Source organism: Pituophis catenifer, unplaced genomic scaffold (assembly GCF_029215685.1).
Source record: "Pituophis catenifer annectens isolate HBS135680 unplaced genomic scaffold, rPitCat1.0.hap2 SCAF_1, whole genome shotgun sequence".
Taxonomy (NCBI): domain Eukaryota; kingdom Metazoa; phylum Chordata; class Lepidosauria; order Squamata; family Colubridae; genus Pituophis; species Pituophis catenifer.
The window spans coordinates 230,468,252-230,488,977 of record NW_027256881.1 but is presented as its reverse complement, the minus strand read 5'-3'; the positions used below and the strand labels follow the sequence as shown (position 1 = coordinate 230,488,977).

The 20,726-nt window shown below is 40.8% G+C and overlaps 1 pseudogene; it reads right to left on the bottom strand.

Moving 5' to 3' along the window:
• Positions 1–19,640: 19,640 nt before the first annotated feature.
• LOC139327318 (acyl-CoA-binding protein-like) lies at positions 19,641–20,077 on the bottom strand (annotated as a pseudogene).
• Between the last annotated feature and the right edge of the window lie 649 nt (positions 20,078–20,726).

The following is a 20,726-nucleotide window of genomic DNA, read 5'->3' as shown; positions in this document are numbered from 1 at the left end:
GAATCCATGCTCTTTCTATTCCTGTTCAATATTTGCATTAAACTGTTGATGAAGTCATTCTTCAGCATAGGTTAGGTATCATCAATCTGTTGATAATAGGGATAGTATTATTATATGAAGCAGTTGTTGCACTTTTAATTTTTTTTTATCCCAAATGAAGGAGGAATAATGTTCAGAGTTGGTTCTCATTGGAACAGCCAATAAACAAATAAATTCAAAATAAACTCTGGAAGACCTGCATTTAATCAATGTTTCCATGTCCACCTCAACCTGAAGAAATAGGTTGAGTGAGTTAGATGTCCATTCACCTTCATGGCCAAGATTAGATCACAGTAGAGACAGAGCCCAGTAACCAGGCAGGGAGAGAACAATACCAAATCAGACTTGTGTAGCCACTTATAGATGAGAAGACCACTGTCCTCGACCATATCATCTACAAGTTCAACTTCAACATTAGCTAGATTGTCCATATTGGAAATTTCTGTTAGGAGTAGAAGGAAAACACCATTACCAAACACGATCAAATAAAGTCAGCTCTATGTTGTGTTAGCAACATGCTGGGTTGAGATGGAGGCAATTTTATGAGAACATTTTCCCCTTAGAAATTGTTGATAAGGCATCTTTGTGCTATGGCAAACAAACTATTAGGATGAGCTTACAGTGTATACAGTGTAACCTAGTGGTTTCTATTGTGTTACCCATTACTTTTAATTCTATTTCTATTTTTTATTCCTTATTTGTTCTTTGCATAATGAAGTTTACCTGGAAGAGAGTAGGATAATGGGTATATCTATATATAAATATTGGTGGCGCAGCAGACTAAAGTGCTGTTAAGTAGTACCAGCTGCCTGCAATTACTGCAAGTTCAAATCTCACCAGGCTCAAGGTTGACTCCACCTTCCATCCTTTCGAGGTAGGTAAAATGAGGACCCGGATTGTGGGGGCAACAAGCTGACTTTGTATAAAAAGAACACTGCTTAGGGGGGCCAAAAGCCCTACTAAGCAGGTATATACAAAAGTATGAAGGCTATTGCTTAACGCATGTATGGTGGGGGTTTTTTTGGAAAGGGTCCTCACTTTCATTTGCCACTGCAATCTTTTTTGAATTTAGTAACTTACTAGTCTGGGTCTTGAGACACAGACTAGTATCTTCCATTCTAATCCTTTGTTCCCTCTCCATAACCTTGAGGTTACTCCTGATGGCCACAATAAGAGTGTAGTCAGGCCTTTTCTAAATTAGTGGTAAACCGTTTGGCGTGCCCCCAGCACCTCCATATGCTCATAAGTATATGGATCTGCTTTCTCTTTGACGCAGCGCCTCATTTGTATTTTATTTTAATTCTCTTTCCACAGCCCAATTGGCACAATATACCAGACAGGCAACTGAAATCTTGAACCCCTCAAATAATACAACTTGCACGGGATTGCTTCTTTTCACATGATTCAATGACCATATGACTCACATTGATTTCTCTCAAGGCAATCAGCCAAGCCAACCTTTTATATGAACTGCTGAGGGAACATTTAGGAGCTGAATAAGACCGTCTCCCTGTCTCTTTTCGGGACACTACACATCCTCTTCACGACCTGTTTTCCTTGTAACCTTCTGGGAGGAGGCTTCGTGGTATCCAAAGCAGAACATCCAGATTCACTCACAGTTTTGTTCCATATAGCATCAACCTTTTGAACTCTCAAGTTTCCTCTTTCCTATTCAAAATGGTCAGTGATTAATATAGCTCTCTCTCTCTCTCTTTCTCTCTCTCCATTTAGCCATCTATCTAACCATCCATCTATCATCGTTATCTGTCTGTCTGTCTGTCTGTCTGTCTGTCTGTCTGTCTGTCTGTCTGTCTGTCTGTCTGTCTCTCTCTATATATGGATGGATGGATGGATGGATGGATGGATGGATGGATGAATGTATGTATGTATGTATGGTGCAGGTATATATTTATGTACGTATATAGCATGTGTATATGTGTGTTATGTATGGGTTTGGGTAGATATACACTTTCTCTTGAGAGCAGGCAACATAATTTCATTTTTAATTGTGGGCCAGTGTGCTTTCACACACACACACACACACGCACACACACACACAAACACACTCACACACACTTCAGATCAAGAGAATTTAGAATGTCTTTGTGTCACCTAGTGCTGAAAGTCATTTTGCAATCTCCTTGAAAATAGAAATTTTTAGTCATTTAATATTATATGCATTATTTTCAGAGATCATGCCTATTATCAGCTAGTATTCCACTATGCCAGCAATGCTTGATGCTTGTTAAACGCTATTTCAGTTAGATAGCTGAAAATAGGCAGGGTAATAGGTGCATAGAATTAGAGGGAATGCAACTCAAGCAAATCAGAGTATTCAGACACTGTGATTGGCTTCTGACCTGGGCTCCCAAGTGTGAAGTTTTTTGGGCACGGGACTAGGAAAGTGGCCAGGGAAGCTTTCCAAGATACTCTTACTTCCTGCAGCCTCTAAGAGGCAGAATAGAAAAAGCTGAGCAGGAAAAGAAAATGAAGTAAAGATGTTTTCTTCACACCAAATGTCTACAGATACTGTATGTATCTCAACAAACAGGGTCTCTCAAAATTGGACTGTCAACTGCTAAAAGAATTAGTTGCAATATTTATTTATTTATTAGTCATATTTCTATGCCGCCCACTCTCCGAGGACTCTGGGCGGCTTACACCAAAGACAGTAAACTAAATAGCATATTGCCCCCAACAATCTGGGTCCTCATTTTACCCACCTCGGAAGAATGGAAGGCTGAGTCAACCTTGAGCTGGTGAGATTTGATCCACTGATCTGCTGAACTAGCAGTCAGCTGAAGTAACTGCAGTACTGCACTCTAACCACTGCGCCACATCGGCTCTTCTAATGTACTTGTGGGTAAGATAATATAGAAGGAAACCAACAAGGTGCCTGCAAGGTCCCCACCCCTAATTTCCATAATGATACAAGATGATAGTGTTTGGTGGGATTCAAGATGACTTGGGTATGCTTGGAATAGGAGGCCCATGCGTTTATTTCAGTGGTGAAATGTAAAATTTGTTATTACCGGTTCTGTGGGCGTGGCTTGGTGTGTGTGGGGGTAATGTGACTGGGTGGGCGTGGCCAACTTTTTTTTTTTTACTTTTAAAAGCATTTTTTCTGCCGAAGAAGTTGTAGAAAAAATGCTTAAAAAAAAAAAAAGCTCTGATGATTGCGTGGCTCAGCTGGGCATGGGGAGGGCAAGGATTTTTGCTACCGGTTCTCCGAACCACCCGCCGCCATTGCTACCGGATTGGGTGATCTGATCTGAACCGGGAGCATTTCACCCTTGGTTTATTTTCTTTTCCAAAAGTGATGTGGTCTTACCCAACTGGCTGCACAACTGTATCAAAATATAATATTTCAGAATTTTGATTTTAAAGAGTGGCTCCTGAATATGAGTTTATCTTTTCTTTTTTTTTAAAAAAAATCTGTCTTCTGAGAAAGAGAAGATGGCATAATATGTTGCTATATGATCTAGATCAGTGTTCCCCAACCTTTTGCGCACCAGGGACAAAGGATAAAGGTTATTCCATGGACTGGAGGGGGCATAGTTTTGCATGCTGTCTGCATCCCACGGATGGAGTTTTACTTGTTGGCATGGAATGGTTGCTGGCATGCTGTGGATCGGTGCCAGTCCACGGACCAGAGATTGGGGACCCCTGGTCTAGATATAATGATAAACATTATAGCTGCATTATGTAGCCATGGATAACTATTATAAGGATTACTTTTCTGTTAATTAAGATTTTTGCTCAAGTTTACTTTTAATTATATCTAGTAATATATTCAGTGTTTTCTGCCCTGTAAAATCACTATTATTTTTTTTCTGTTGGTGGTGTGTCTTTTATTTGTTTTATTTATTTATTTATTTAGTATCCCAGTAGTAACGTGATCAAAATTTGGGTCCTTGGCAATTGGCATGTATTTATGATGGCTGCAGTGGCTCAGGGTCGTGTGATCACATTTGTGACTTTCCCAGTTGACTTCCAATAAGCAAAGTCAGTGAGGGAACTGGATTCACTTAACAACTGTGGCAAAACAAATTGTAAAATTGGGTGTAATTCACTTAAGAACCGCCTTCCTTAGCAATGGAAATTTTGTTTTCAGTTGTCATAAATGGAGGACTACCCCAGGGGTGAAATTCAAAAATTTTCCCTATCGGTTCTGTGGGCATGGCTTGGTGGACGTGGCAAGGGAAGGATACTGCAAAATCTCCATTCCCACCCCACTCCAGGGGATACTGCAAAATCTCCATTCCATCCCCACTCCTGGGGAAGAATATTGCAAAATCTCCATTCCCACCCCACTCCAGGGAAAGGATACTGCAAAATGTCCATTCCCACCCCATTCCAGGGGAAAGGATATTGCAAAATGTCCATTCCCACCCCAGCCAGAGGTGGTATTTGCCGGTTCTCCAAACTACTCAAAATTTCCACTGCTGTTTTTCCAGAACCTGTCAGAACCTGCTGGATTTCACCCCTGTAGCTGCTTTAATGATCTGAAGAATCATTCATGCTTCCATATGTTGTGAAGCACCTTGTTTGGACATTTTATGAGAGGGATGTCAAACTCAAGGCTGCGGGCCGGATACAGCCCATGGGGTGCTTAGATCTGGCCTGCGGGGCAGCCCTGGAAACAGCGAAAGAGCAGCCCACAGTGTCTTTGCCAGCGAAAAAAGAGTTTGGGAGTGCCACACATTTTCCCTGGCAGAGGATTGCAGGAGGCCATTCCAGTTAAAAATGGAGATCGGGAGCCCATTTTCACTGGCAGGGTTCTCAGGCCACCACAGGCACCCCCGACACAAGTGACGTCAAACTGGCCACGCCTACCCCAGTCCCCCCAAGGTCAAATACAACCTTGATGTGGCCCTTAATGAAATTGAGTTTGACACCCCCGCTTTATGACCTAAAACAAACTGTGAATCTAGCCAGCCACAAGAACTGACCAATTTCAGCACAGGGCAAATCCATCCATGTAATCATGTCAGGATGCCAGCTGGATTCTGAAATGCAATCCTTGAATGTCTCTTTGGCAGTGATCCTCTGCCAATGAAGAGAAAACTCCTTTCAATTCCAAACAACCAGGTATAAACTTGTATGTCAAATGTTCTGTTAATGCCGGGCCGGGTAGTGGCAGATAGTGCTTTTAAACTAACACTGAAATGAGAAATCTGATTGCAGTTTCTTCCTTTACTCTGTATCCACAATTCTGCAACCCAGCTGTAGGAGTCTAATTGCTTTCTGACCAAAAAAGCAACTTCTGCCCAGATGTTGAAACAAACTGGAAATGTTTGAAGGGAGAACTGACAAGAGAAAATGGAAACATTGGCTGCTAAACCTCAAGTTCTTTTTCACATGGCTTTCAGAAGCAGCAATACATTCCCAGCCCTGGGATTCTTTCTAAAGCTATAGGACAAAGTAGCCTGAATCCCACCAGTTGATTTCACCAGTATGGGGCAAAAAGACTTGTGGAGTGGCTTGGTAGTGTGGCTCAATTAGAGTATTGTTTGAAAGGAAACAATATCTGAACACCCAGCAATTCTCCGACAGCCATTATTTGGTTAAAGACCAAAGGGCCCTTTTCCAATCCAAGTATCGAAGCAAGAAGGAATCAGGACAAAACTTTGTTCCCATGCTGGCTGGGGAATTCTGGGAGTTGAAGTCCACAAGTTGCTAAATTTGGTGATCCTTGCATTTTAGCATAATGAGAGGGCATGGATCAACTTTAGGATTGGCGTGCCATTTTTTTTTTTAAAAAAGCAATATTTTAACGTAAAACGTTTTAAATCAGTTTTAAAATTTGCAGGGAAGAGCCTGGTATATTTAGGTGTGATTAGGTTTAATTTATAAATTTATTTTGGCTATAAAACACCATTTGTCGATTTGCTAAACAGTCCATTCAATGACTTTCTAAGAAGCAAGCTAAGAGTTCCTTTTGCCTCAGATTAGAAGTTGAGCTGAAATCACACATCCTCCCATTTGCACACTTTGTTCCAGTGGTGAAATCAAATTTTTTTACTACCGGTTCTGTGGTTGTGGCTTGGTGGGTGCGGTGTGGCTTGGGGGTGGGGCGTGGCTTGGGGTGTGTGGCAGGGGAAGGATACTGCAAAATCTCCATTCCCACCCCACTCTGGGGCCAGCCAGAGATGGTATTTGCCGGTTCTCCAAACTACTCAAAATTTCTACTACCGGTTCTCTGAACTGCTCAAAATTTCCGCTACTGGTTCTCCAAAACCTGTCAGAACCTGCTGGATTTCACCCCTGCTTTGTTCCCTTCAATGAGGGGTTCCTATGTCTTTTCCCCACAGTTTCTACTTCTACTTCTCACTTGGGGAGAAATCTATCTGGTGTGCTAACATCAAGCACTTTTCTCCAAAGAAATCCTCTCTTGTGCTGAAACACTTGGGATTAAGCGAAGTGGTGACTTTGCTCCTTGCTTATCTTTCTTTTTGTAACTTAATCATGAGCAGAGATGCACAATCCTTAAAACCCTTTTGGAAGGAGGGAACTGAGTCAGCAACAATTCAAGTCTTTATTATGTGCATCAAGGATAAAGAACGAGACAGGAGTTGAAAGATGAAAGAAGTTCCAATTCTAATCATTTTTCTTGCCCAATATGTCACTTCAGCATTTTACTCCCAAGATTGTTTCATATTAAGGAAGGAGAACTAAACTTGACATCTGCTGTCTCTTTTCCAAGCCACTGATTCTCCCCTTCCTGTTTCAATACTGGAGGGCCTTTATATTTTGATTGCATTTTTAAATATTTCTTCTGGACATCAAGGAAACTTGTACTATTACATACCCAATGAAGTTACAGTAATGCTGTGTTAGCAGAATTGCAGAATCGGGTCATCTCAAGGTCTATAAGCCTCATTTGCCTAATATGCAAAGGGCTAATAATGGCTAGTTTGTTTGGCTTCATACACTGTGCAAACCCAGCTAATCTGATTAGTTCATGGTTCAGTGCCCATCGGCTAGATTTCTTCCCTCCTACCTGCCCTGTAGGAAATATCCTAAGTTTGTTATTGTCTTATTTAAAATAGTATACACATATTGTATATTTATTTGTTATTGTTCATATTGCTTGCAAGGTACTCTAATAACACTAGCACTTATATACCGCTTCACAGTACTTTACAACCTGCTCTAAGCGGTTTATAGAGTCAGCCACCAACAATCTGGATCCTCATTTTACTGACCTTGGAAGGATGGAAGCCTGAGTCGAGCTTGAGCCTGGTGAGATTCGAACTGCCAAACGTCAGCGGATATAGCCTGCAGTACTGCATTCTAACCACTGCACCACCACGGCTCTAATGCTGCATGGTGGGAAATAATTATAGTAATTAATTATGATGTGTCCTCTACATTCACAGAATGGGGAACTCAATAAGCAAACTACTGCAAGCATGAATGCAGTGCAAACATAGCATTTAGATGTGTGCTCCTCTAGTTACTCCAAGTTGAACCTTATGCTTCCTTGGCTGATTTGTACCTTTCAATAAATCATAAGGTATTCTTATTCTTATTCTTATTCTTATTCTTATTCTTATTCTTATTCTTATTCTTATTCTTACTCTTATTCATTCATTCATTCATTTATTTATTTATTTATTTATTTATTTATTTATTTAATTAATTAATTTTTATACCGCCCTTCTCCCGAAGGACTCAGGGTGGTGAACAGTCAGAATAACATACATATAATGTGAAATAAAAACAATTTAAAACAATTAAACCAATTTGGCTCATCAGTTAAGATCCTCAGCATAGAATTTAGACAATTTGAAAATTTATGCCAGCCCAGCTTGGTGAAACAGAAAGGTCTTCAGGGCACGACGGAACGTACGGAGATCTGGGATCATTCGTATCCCTGGGGGTATCCTGTTCCAAAGGGCAGGTGCCCCCACAGAGAAGGCTCGGCACCAGGTTACTTAAGGTGATAATGAGTCTCTGCCCTTCCATTAGATCATTAAGAAAGCCGCTGCTGATAATGGTACCACCCTGGCAAATGAGGGGCATGTGGACCTAAAGACAGGCCTTTTTGATTATGGCCCTAACCCTATGAAACATGCTCCTGCTGGAAATGGATTTGATCCCATTCTTCCTGGTTTATAGGAAGCTTTTGAAAAAAGTCTTTTCTCTTTGATGGATTTGAGGCCTAGTAGAGAAGGAGGCTGACCATCATTTATTATTTTTGGTTTTTTTTTTAATCAACTACATTAGTTTGGCTCATGGTTGCTTGTGAGATTCTTACATGATACCCAGAGTTGTGAGATGGAGCAGTATAAAATGTTGTTACCAACCAACCAGCCAACCAATCAGAAGATCTATTCAGCCCTTTTATGAAACTGGATCAACACAGCTTACTTTTTCACTCCGAGTCATGTTGAAACACATATTTGAAGATTCAAGAGAAAAGAAATTGACAGAAATAAGAATTTATTTGATGAAAGGAAGAGTGATGGATTCCATCAAATTATGCAATTAGCCTAAGCATTTGCCATGTAAAACCTTAGCTTCTGCAGGAACAGCATTTTCTACCCCTGATAAAATATGGTGTCTTTGTTGGTTCCTTTGCTGGGGAAACAATTAAATCTGCTTCTTTCCCCGGGAATATCGTAAGAGACTGGTCCTCCTCCCCACTCCCTAGTCTTCCTTCTGCCATGCTGACTGCTACAAGAGGCAAGGTTGGTGCTGAACCTTTGGCCTGATCACCTGGAAGCATCTGCATGGCTGGTTCACAGCTGCATTCTACATTGAGCACTACTTCCTCACTGAACAAGCTCTTGGCTTATCAACGTGGGGCAGGATGTGGATTTTGAATCCCCGTGCTGATTCTCAAGGGCCTCCCATGTCCTGCTTCAGCTCATCAGTAACCGGATGCCACAGAGATATTGTTAAGCATAATGGGAGACCTGCCAAAGTTCATCCCAGATGGAGCAGCTGTTGTGGAGAATTATAAGAAACAGAAGTGGTGTAGAAGGGATGCAGCTTGTCATGTCCATCTAAGAATACACAACATGCCTGCCAGTCACATGTAAAAGCTGAGATGAGTATCTGGAAGCAGGAATTTTTCTTTCTACAAGAGGGAAGGAAGGAAAAGAAAATGGAGAAAAAAAAAGCCACCACCACTGGCATGATAAATGATAACGCATTTCTTCCCTCCTGCTGTTTTTTTTGCTCAGACTTGTAATCTGTCAGGGCTGCTTTGGGTTAAGAAGAATAACAAGGATTGATGGAAAGTCATATGCAACTAGAATGTAATATCTAGTCTGGCCATGAAATGTGTGGTGGCTTTTGTTTAGTTTGAGTTTGGTCAGTTTTCCAAATGGGATTCATTTTACTCAGACATGAAATTGAAAACTCCTTTTTTATGGTTTACTCTGGTGACATTTAGGTCAGAATGAAATTAAGTGCTATTGTGCTATTAAGTGAAATTAAGCTGTTCTGTTTAACGTTTGCAAAGAATGACCTGCTTAATCTTCAAGTGAAGGCCATGACAATGAAGCAGGATTTTCTTCTGACTGTATAAACTTTCTTAGATGGGTATGGGAATGGCAACCAATGGCATAGAAAAGCTGGTTTGTCAAAGCAGAAAGGATGAGTCCAGTGGTGGGATTCAACCACTTCGGGAGAACCGGTTGTTAACTTTCTGAACAGTTTGGCAAACTGGTTGTTGGAAGAAATCATTAGGGCACAGAACCCGTTGTTAAATTACTTGAATCCCACCACTGGATGAGTCCACGGTAGTTCAAGAATGACATCACAAAAGATATTGACCTCCTTGAGAGATTTGAGGAAAACTACATGAAGTAAGTCACAGCCAACCAGTTTATGGTTACTCTATAGCAGGAGTGAGTTCTAAAATTTTTTACTACTGGTTCTGTGGGAGTGGCTTATTTTGTGGTCATGGTTTGATGGTCATGTGTCAATTCTTTAGGATTTAGCAGAAGTACTGGTCTACCAGGCTTTTAACTGCTTGCAGAGCTGTACCGGTCTACTCATTTATTTTTGCAGGCACTGGTCTACCCATTTATTTTTGCTGGCACTGGTCTACTCATGTATTTTTGCAGGCCCTGGTCTACCCATTGGTCTACTCATGTATTTTTGCAAGCACCGGTGTACTCATATATTTTTGCAGGCACTGGTCTACCCATTTATTTTTGGAGGCACCGGTCTACCACCAAACTGCCTTTTACCACTGATCAGCTGTAGGGTGGCCCTTTGAAGCCCTGCGGCAAGAGTTTAAACAGTTTTTTTTCCTTATAGCCCATTAGCTGGGACTCAGGAGGCAGCAATAGATTGGGAGTGGGGCCAAATAAAAGGTAAGAATAATGTGGGGGGGGCGCAGGGGGCAGAACTGGTTTGGTGATGTCATATCATCACCGCTACCAGCTCAACAGAACCGGGTGGAACCGGGAGGAACCCACCACTTCTCTATAGATGTAGGATTTGGCACAGCTTCAAGGGTTTGCTTCACTTCAGGAAAAGTGCTTTTTCAAACTATCTGTCACCCCCAATTCCTGTCATCAAGTTGCTTTACTACAAGGCTCCACTTAGTTGTTCTTTCTGGGCATGTACAACATTTATGAAAAAGCCTCCTCTAGTTAGTGAAAGGGGACAGATGAGACTTCAGGAGGTCACAACATGTGTTGACGAGAAAAAGAGTATCACTTCTGACCTTATCAAGGCAATAAGATACTGAAAGTCTTTTGATGCCCTTTCTAGTTCTGTTGCATTTTCTTGTGTTATTTGATGTCATTGAGGCGACATCTTTCTGAACAGCATGATGGCAGGACTGGATAGGGCAGCACTTCTGCAAGCTCCAAGCTTTTGAGACATGTGTACAAAATCTTATCCCATATGGGGAAGGGATGGGGCTTCAATCACAATGTTGCAACATTGCACGCATCGCTCTGATGCCTCCCACCAACATCCTAGGAGATGGTATACATTCTGGTATTCTTTTAGTGTGGTTCCAACTTTCCAGTCAGGCTATGTACAGAAGGTAGTGCTGAGGGATTACTGATTGGCACCAGGGCCATTGGTCTGTAATAACCCACAAGCCTTGTCTTATTCCCCGTGTTGTCCAGAATCTATATAGAACTGCTTGTGAGATTATTTGGAGCTTTGGAGTGTTGTATGTTCACTATGCTGATGGCATGCAGTTACTGCTCCTTGGCACGAACCAGTGCTAAATTTGTTAATGGGCTGGATGAGAGTAAAGAACCTGAAATTAAATCCAGGTGAGTCAGAAATGCTTTTGGTTGTCAGATGATCGAGTTTCAATCTCTTCTGAAATTGGTTTGCAGTTTTTAAAAGAATAGTCTGTGAGGGCTTCTTGATTTTTAGATACAGGAGATAGAATAACAGAGGTGGAAGGGACCTTGGAGGTCTTCTAGTCCAACCCCCTGCCTAGGCAGGAAACCCTACACCACTTCAGACAAATGGTTATCCAACATCTTCTTAAAAATTTCCAGTGTTGGAGCATTCACGACTTCTGGAGGGAAGGTGTTCTACTGATTAATTGTTCTAACTGTCAGGAAATTTCTCCTTAGTTCTAAGTTGCTTCTCTCCTTGATTAGTTTCCACCGATTGCTTCTTGTCCTACCCTCAGGTGCTTTGGAGAATAGCTTGACTCCCTCTTCTTTGTGACAGCCCCCTGAGATATTGGAACACTGCTATCATGTCTGCTATCATACAGTAGAATCTCTGGTCACGACCATAATTCATTCCATAACTTTGGTCGCAACCCGATTTGGTCATGACCCGAACCTAATTTTGGAAATTTGGCACTTACAAAAAAATGATGCGGAAGGGGAAATCGATTGTGGGAAAAAATAATTGTGCATTTTTTGGTTGGAACCTGATTTGGTTGTGGTCTGAAGCGTTCATGACCAGAGATTCTACTGTACCTCTGAATTCCAGATGGCAATGGGGGAAAGAAGTATATTTGTACAACCTAGCACATTAACTACCATTGTATATGAGCCAATCAGAAGTAGCAACAGTTACTCAGTGCTCCATTCCCCCTCCTTGACTATTGCAATGCATTCTAGGTTGACTACTCTTAATGAACCTCCAGATATTTGAACTGGGGTAAAGCATAGCACATAGACTATTCATAGTATACACTTTCATCCAGGCATGACAAAGCCATGCCACAGGTGTACCAAAAGTCCTAAACTGATTACTAGTACCTTTCAGAATAGAATTTAAGAAGTTGGGTTAATCTTTTAAAATCTTAAATGATTTGAGATCTTGCCCAATGCATTCCCTCTTGATAGAACATGATCACTTCAGAAACATTAAGGTTACAATACCATCACTTTCCATGATTGGCTTGCCACCCGTATGGATTTTCTCTTGTGTTGTTCCCAAAATAGGAAATGTAATTTCTTGGGAGTTGCCCTCAGCTTCCTCTTTTATTTTTTTCTAAAAAAGAACTCAAATCATCTTTAAGCAAGATCTTCATTGGCTGGTTAATTGCACTCTTCCTATACTGCTGTTTGGAGAATATCTATTCTCTAACAATATTTAATTTTCTGCAAAATTATGCACACAGTAAACTTACAAATGCAAACCACGTCCACTGTCTATCCTTAAGACTCTATGGTATAAAATGGAATTAATGGCTTTATAAAATGCAAATGGAGCTCCACCTACTTTAGGAGGGGCAAGCCATTTAATAATGTGGAGACCACTTAAGAAGGCAATTGCTAACTTCTTAACCTCATGGGGCTCAAGGATGCAGAAATCGCCCTCTTGAAATGAACACAAAGATGGGCTAATGCTGGTCAGGAGAGACAAGATTGCAAGGAATATCACATTAGAAATTTGCTTTCCATTTTTTTTTAAATTCAAAAACTGGTGGAGAAGGGAGCCTTCTGACTCAGATGCCTACCTTCAATATTGTGCAGGTATCACCTATGCTCCTACCTCAGAAGCAGTATGCTCCATTGTCAAGTATTTGCAAGCCATTGGCACATGTGTCATATAGACACCAGTGGAGGCAGAGAGTGTCTCCAGCCCTATGTGGAAAGGAGGGGCTTACCCTGAGTATAAAACCCCCTCCAACCTTTTCCACCTTGCTCTCTCCATCTCTCTCTTTTCATGTTTGTTCCTCATGAGACTTGATCTCTGTTGTACATAGTTAATATGATTTATCATATGAATAAATACATTTAAGACATTTATTTATGCATCTGCCTCTGAACTCTTCTATGCTCCTGGGTGTTTCTACGATCCCAATTCCACATCCATCCTATATTTGGGTAGACCACGTTGCCCTGATAGACCGGTCTCACCGGAAAAATACTCCTACCTCAGTGTTTTAACTTTTGGTTTTGGCCATCAAAACTCATAACATACTTCCCATCTTGGTAATTGTTGCTTCCAAGCCTTTCTTATGTTTTAATCGCTTTGTGGATGCATCCTTCTCTTCTTTTGGCTGTTGGACAGCTCTCTGCGTATTATTGCTTTCATTTCCCATTTCTCAGCCTTCGGCTCCTTTGGTTCTTGGCTTGATACAGAAGAAAAACACAGCTCTATGAGGGATGGGCTTGCAATGTAAAATGTCCAAGGGTAGCCAAAAAGCTTCCCTAAAACTATGGATTGGTTGATTTCCCATACACCAAAGTCAGCAAAATCTGATTGGACAAAGTATCTTCACTTCGTTAAACACCACCTTCCCAACAAGAGAGTAAGCATGCTCCATCTGATGGCTTTATGGCTATGGGTGGGAATAATTTGTGCCTGAACAGATCTCCCCAAGTACTAATTTTCCCTTGCTAATTCAGAATAAATATGTATTTTTAAAATCTTTCTTCTCTTGCTTTCCCATTGCAATTCATCTCCAGCTCTAAGCCTTTTCCGCCAGCTGGCTTCCAGACATGTGTTTGCAATCTTCAACACTCCTTTGGAACCCCAGTGGAAGGGTTAAGCCTCATCTCGGCCGACCTGTTGCAGCTCCTCTTTCCAGTTGGACTTTGCAGGCTACATCTGGAGTAAGAAAGAACAATTCTATCATTTGGGTTTCTCTTGATTTCTCATTTCTGTGAATCTGTTTTGGTTGCTTTCCATTTCTTCCTCTCACCCCCCATCCCCTCCAACCTTAGATCTGGCTTACTTCCATCTATAAGTTTGATTTGGTCTCTATTTTCATAATAGTTTGAGATTATTATTTTTTTAAAAACTTCCTTCTAAAATTTGCCTGCCTTTTTGGGCACCTTTCTCCAAACGTACATTTCTCCAAAATGACGTTCTTTGTCATTTTGCCCGATATACAACTTTTTAAAACTGTGTTCTCAAATTGTGCTCCTTTTGTGCATTTACTTCATGAATACATTAATGTTTTTGTAGACTTCTCTAAGTAAAAAAAAAAAAAGGCACATTAGGAAAGCTACATTACGGAAGTCATGTGAATTTTGAAGTATCACTAAGGTTTTGGCGTGTGTGCTTTGAAAATGTTTTGAAAATGTGGAATTACTTCTTATTCAAATCGGATGAAACAAATGTAAGTATCACTCTCTTTTGGAATCTTGTGTCTACCTCTGGGAGTCACGTGTTAAGAATGACATGATTAATTATATGGAGCTTTCCCAAAGAATGATAATAATAAAAAAAAAACCCAGGAAGGATCTAGAAACCAAAGTCTGTGGGAACAGGTTGAAAGATCTGGATAGACATTTCCTGAAGATGAGAGGAAAACCGATAGCTGTCCCCAAATATCTTAAGGGCTGGGTAAAACAGAATGTTCTGTGTTGTAGCAGAGGACAGGATGAGAACCAGTGATGGAAAATTCAGGATAATTGATTCTGGCTAAATTTTCAAAGGAGTATGCTGGTGATACGGGCTGCTAGAGAAGGAGGCAAACTGCCTGAAGGAAATTCCTGGAGACTGGACAGCCACGGTGTTGCAGACTCCAACACTGGACATGGGTTAGGCTAGCTGACTATTATTTCTTTTCCTCCCACTCTCATCCCCCACCCACAAGAAGTATGTAGTTCCAGTCTTAAATACCAAAATTCGCTCTAAATATGCAGTCCGGAGGACAGATAGATGGTTAATTCCAGCTGGGGAAGAAGAGCAGTGAGCTAATTTTTGCTGGAGGCAATGATAAAAGTTCCGCTCCAGTCTCTCTGCAGTGGCCTATGGGGAAAATAAAAAAAAGCAAGCCTACAACCTCTATAAAATGCTAAATTGGGGTCATTCCCTTTTAGGAGGCCACACTGGAAGATGAAGCATATGTTGAACCTTACTTGCCAAAAGGATTGTGTAAGAATGCAGCAGTAACAGACAGTGGTTTAATAGGCAACAGATGGTCAATTTGATTGAAAAAGGTGCTTTAACAATATAAGTTGTGTTTCTTAAATATTACCGTTATTTATTATTATTATTATTTTTTACAAAAGGGGGATGTCACTGTCTTAAAAATAGCAATTTGCTCAAATTGTAGGCAATATAATTCCCTTTTGCTCACTGAAATTCCCTTTTGCTCACCAACATGATAGCAGTGTTCCAATATTTGAGGGGCTGCCACAGAGAGGAGGGGGTCAATCTGTTTACCAAAGCACCTGAAGGCCAAACAAGGGATAATGGATGGAAACTGACCAAGGAGAGATTCAACCTAGAAATAAGGAGAAATTTCCTGACAGTGAGAACAATCAACCAGTGGAATAGCTTGCCTTTAGAAATTGTGGGAGCTTTGTCACTGGAAGCTTTCAAGAAGAGACTGGACTGCCATCTGTCAGGAATGATGTAGAGTCTCCTGCTTGAGCAAGGGGTTGGACTAGATGCCCTACAAGGTCTCTCCTCTCCCCTCCTCTCCCCTCCCCTCCTCTCCTCTCCTCTCCTCTCCTCTCCTCTCCTCTCCTCTCCTCTCCTCTCTCTCCTCTCCCCTATCCTATCCTATCCTATCCTATCCTATCCGATCCGATCCGATCCGATCGTGTCCTGTCCTATTCACTGTCCACAACAACATGTTGTCATTTCCCAGAGGTGAACACAGTGGTGCCCATTTTCTTTCTATGTCTCCTGCACCAATTTGCAAATTGATGTGCTTCTCAAACTTCTCCTTACAATATGATTAGTCCTACTCCTGATGAAGTTGATAGCATTGGGGGTGGTGAAGATGATTACTGTGACAACTGAGATCTCCAGGAATCCAACTGAACTAATTTCTGTGCTGGAAAGTCCAATGCAGGGAAATCGTTCTATAGTACAAAACCCCCTAAAGTCTGAAAGCATTTATTTAAAATTCTGCTCAAGTATAAACTTGAGACTCATTCCTTCCCCTCCCCCCCCACTTTCATGTTTTCCCTCTGCCAAAGGTTCTGGTAAATTTCAAGTGAGATCTGGTCTTGATTTCTGTTACAGATTTTTGGAGAATATTACAATAGAGGACATGACTCCGGTGGAGGAATATCATCCAGCATCGTTTATAAGACACATTCACTTTCTAAGCAGCTGTGAATAAATTTTCCCCCCATTGCCAACAGGTTAAGGAAGCAGGAACAGCTAGCTAAAGGATGATGTTGGACCGATGTCCCTCTATCCCAACTAAGCTTTATGTGGGTTTCTGAAAATCTAAAAGTCACTCTGCTCATGAAACTGTTACTTAGCTCAAGTCTCCATCCCATGTGAGAAAGACTTTGAAAGAGACAAGTTGTTTCCGCTTAAAGGAATTGGAGGAATCTCAGCAAATCTGGTGGTAAAACTGTAGGGACATAGTTGTGAAATGAAGCAACAGATAAGCATCACCTTCTCCTAGTATCACTGATAAAAGAGTTCGTATTATTCAATCCAAATGTCCATGAAGGAATCTTTGATCTGTCCCTCTTGAAATCGCTACAGAATAGCCTAAATATCAAGGAATATACAGTACACTTACAGGACATGCTCTGTAAGTTCTTACCTATACAGGTGATCCTCACTTAATAATAACAATTGAGTCCAACATTTGGGTTGTAAGTTGTGAAGCAGGTCACGATGATTCCTGATTCAATTTTACAACCATTTTTATGACATTGCAAAGTGACTCACTATGGTGGTTAAGTGAAGCACATGGTCATTAAGTAAATTCATTCTCCCGAATGGGCATTTTTTTTTTATTTGATTTATATGCTGCCCTTCTCCGGAGACTCAGGGCAGCTTACAATGCGTTAAGCAATACCCTTCATCCTTTTGTATATTTATACAAAGTCAGCTTATTGCCCCCACAACTGGGTCCTCAATTTACCTACCTTAGAAAGGATGGAAGGCTGAGTCAACCTTGAGCCTGGCGAGATTCGAACCTGCAGTAATTGCAGGCAGCTGGTCTTAATAACAGGGTGCTTTAGACCACTGTACTGCCAAGGCTCTTTTTTGCTGGAAACTGGCCCAAAACACAGAAAACTGGCCAAAAATGTTGCAGATTTTAGTCATTTGACCCTGGGGGGCTGCAATCAGTCATACATGCAAGGACTACAACAGTCAAGTGCCCAAAATGCAATCCATGATGGTGAAGTGTATATGTGGCAGTCACAACTTGAAGTTCTTTTTGAGTCCATTGTAGTTTTGAATGGTCTTTAAGCAAGCAGTCATTAAGCAAGGTCTAGGTGTTCGGCACTGGAGACCCCGTCTTATCTGTACCTGCCCAAAATGGGGAGGGATTTATGAGTCAAAGGGATTTATGAGATGAGACAGTATTATAGTAGTTTGAATGTATTCTGTTTTAAGAGATCCGAAACGATTCTCTCGGATACTTTGCTGTTTTGTCATGTTGAGTGAACAGCTTTCCTTTGTTCTATCACAAAGTGCACATATTGGAATACCTTCCATTGACCCACAGCAAATTAGTGACCTGAGTGACCAATGAGGTCAACCCCTAGTTGTGTGAGCCAATAAGGTCAACCCAGTGGTGGGTTGCCTCTGGTTTGGACCGGTTCGCAAGAACTGGTAGTAAAACCGGCGGGAGGCCCTGTCCACCGCCCCGGATGTCATCATCGGTGATCTGCGCGATCCCATTGTGAACCGGTAGTAAAGGTAAGTAGAACTCACCCCTGGGTCAACCCCTACTATCCTTTCAGACAACCTCTGTTTTTTTTTGTTTTTTTTTAAAGACAATCACAATTCTGGTATAATTGACATAAGTATACTAAACTCTGATTTTGATTTGCTTGCTGAAACCATGTCAACGTTAAGAAGAAATACATATAACTAACTCCCAAATGCTCTTCTGGCTAAGATTCTAATTCAACCCAGAATTCCCACCTAATTCCTTCCTACTAAGTCATCAAAAAGCCTCTAAAATGATAGATAAGTGTGTCAAAAGAAGTCTCTCTAAGGCTTTTTGAGCCACACAAGGATGCAAAAGGCAGCCAAGACTCATGAAAACTTGGGAAAGACCCTTTGACCCAGAACAGTTTTTACTTGGGAATAATAAAGTCCGACATCCACAGAGCCCCCCTTGCTCCAAGAGTCCTCTACACTCCTCTCTACCAATTGCAGCGGTTTTTACATTTACAATATATATATATATATATATATATATATATATATATATATATATATATATATATATATATATATATATATATATACACACACACACACGGACGCACGCACACACACACACATATATATATATTAAAAAAAGCCCACTGTTTAATCTAACAAAACTGATTCACACTATTAGAGCCATAAGAAGCTGGGAAACTGCATTTATGAAAAATGCGTAATGTAGGATCTGAAAGAAGTTTAGAGCTCAAAGCCTTTGTAACCCAGTTAGCATTGCAACAGTTTCATTCCAAGCGGTTTATTTATATAGCCAATCTGAAGGTCTCCCAAATGTTCTCACAGTGCAAAGCATTGCTCTTTCGGATCTTAGAGCATTCACCTTTTTTTTGTTTTGTTTTTAGAGAAATCCATCCTGCATATTTGACCAGAATATTTCTGATCTCAGCTATGGAAAAACAGACAAGTAAACAAAATTAACCCCACTTCTTGGCAACCAAAACCTTTAGGAACCCTCAATGACCAAAACCCATTATAATCCTCTCTGTAGCCTGTTAGACCAACACATATAAGGGGGGAAAAAAAATACTGAGTACCCCAGATGCCTCTCCAGGCCAGCAGATGTCTCTATGTTCCTAGGAAATGATGAAAGAGTTGGGAAAATGGAGGAAACCAAAGAGAAGAAGAAATAAACTTATGCATCTTGAAAGACAGAGGAATACAGTGGAGTCATGGGCAGTATGAAATCTGTTTTATACTCATGCCACAACACAGCAGCAAAAATCAGATCATAGTCAAAAAGGGGTAGTAAAGAATCTTGCTTTATTTATTCTGTTTTCTATCATTCATGCCTAACTAATTTCCTTTTAGGGGGTCCCTGTAATTTTTAAAATAATGTCCTTCTCTCTCTCATTTTTTTTAAACTAGTTACCAATCAGCTGAACACTGACTGGGTATTTTTATTCTATAAACCATTAGAAGAAAATTTACACGGCTGTTCAGAAGTGGCAAATATCTGGCACTGTTGGCAGTACTGTGTGCTATACGATTTAAGTATCCATATTGTTAGTAAAGCATATTTCCATTCAGTCAGGAGTTCATTGCATTCCATATTTCTCCTTCAGCTCATTAACTTTGGCTATATATACTTTGATTGCATCTTCTTTGGACACACCTTTTAATTTATTCCAAGCGTCCCACTTCGCTTTGCCTTTTAAATCAAACGTTCCAGGGCATTCTGCAGGGGTGGGTTCCACTTACCTTTACTACCGGTTCACAGTGGGAGTACTTCTGCACATGTGCAGATTACCCATGATGATGTCGTGGCAGGTGGGCGGAGCCTCCCGCTGGTTTTACTACCGGTTCTATAGAACCGGACTGAAACAGGAGCAACCCACCACTGGCGTTCTGTATTTACATCTCCAACTGTAACTTGCTTAAACTGGCCATAGAGATCCAGCAATTCTTGATCTGATGATGGTGACTACAGGTTGTTAACTTTTTCAGCTGCTTTATCAAACTCTGCCTGCGTCATAATGGCAAGATATTTAGAGATCCTTGATAGGAACGAGAGAAAGATCGAAGACCACCTAAACTACTGAGAACGCGCTTCCCCTTTGCCAAAATAATGTCCTTTTCAAGGACTCAATACAACTCATTGAGTTATATTTTATTTTATTTTATATGCCCTCTGGCAATTATTGCTTTGTTTTGAAAATCCGGTGAATCATTTCCCGCCTTTAGTTAGGAACTTTGTAATCACAGCAAAAAGAAAACTCGACAAATTTATGGAGAAAATCTGAAGACATTAAAAGGGTCATTATAAGTGGCCAACCAACCAATGTAAAAAGAAACCAACATATTCCATGAGAAGTTGTTTGCAGATAATTCTCATTATTTCCTTCCATCTAAACTATTAGAAGTCTAAACATGTGGTGTTTTGCAATCTGAATTTACAGGAACACTAGGGTGACATCTTCACTTATTTGGGCTTGAAATACTGAGCATATACATTACAGGGAGATGTACATTCCCAAAATAGTTACTATGATGTATGGCCAGCCCCAAAACAAAGAGGGTTGGAAAGGAAGCCCCAAGGATGTCAAGGAAGGTGCCCGTGGGATATTGATGCTCATGAACAACACACTGATAATCGCAGGGAAAAACAGCACAATTTGTAATTT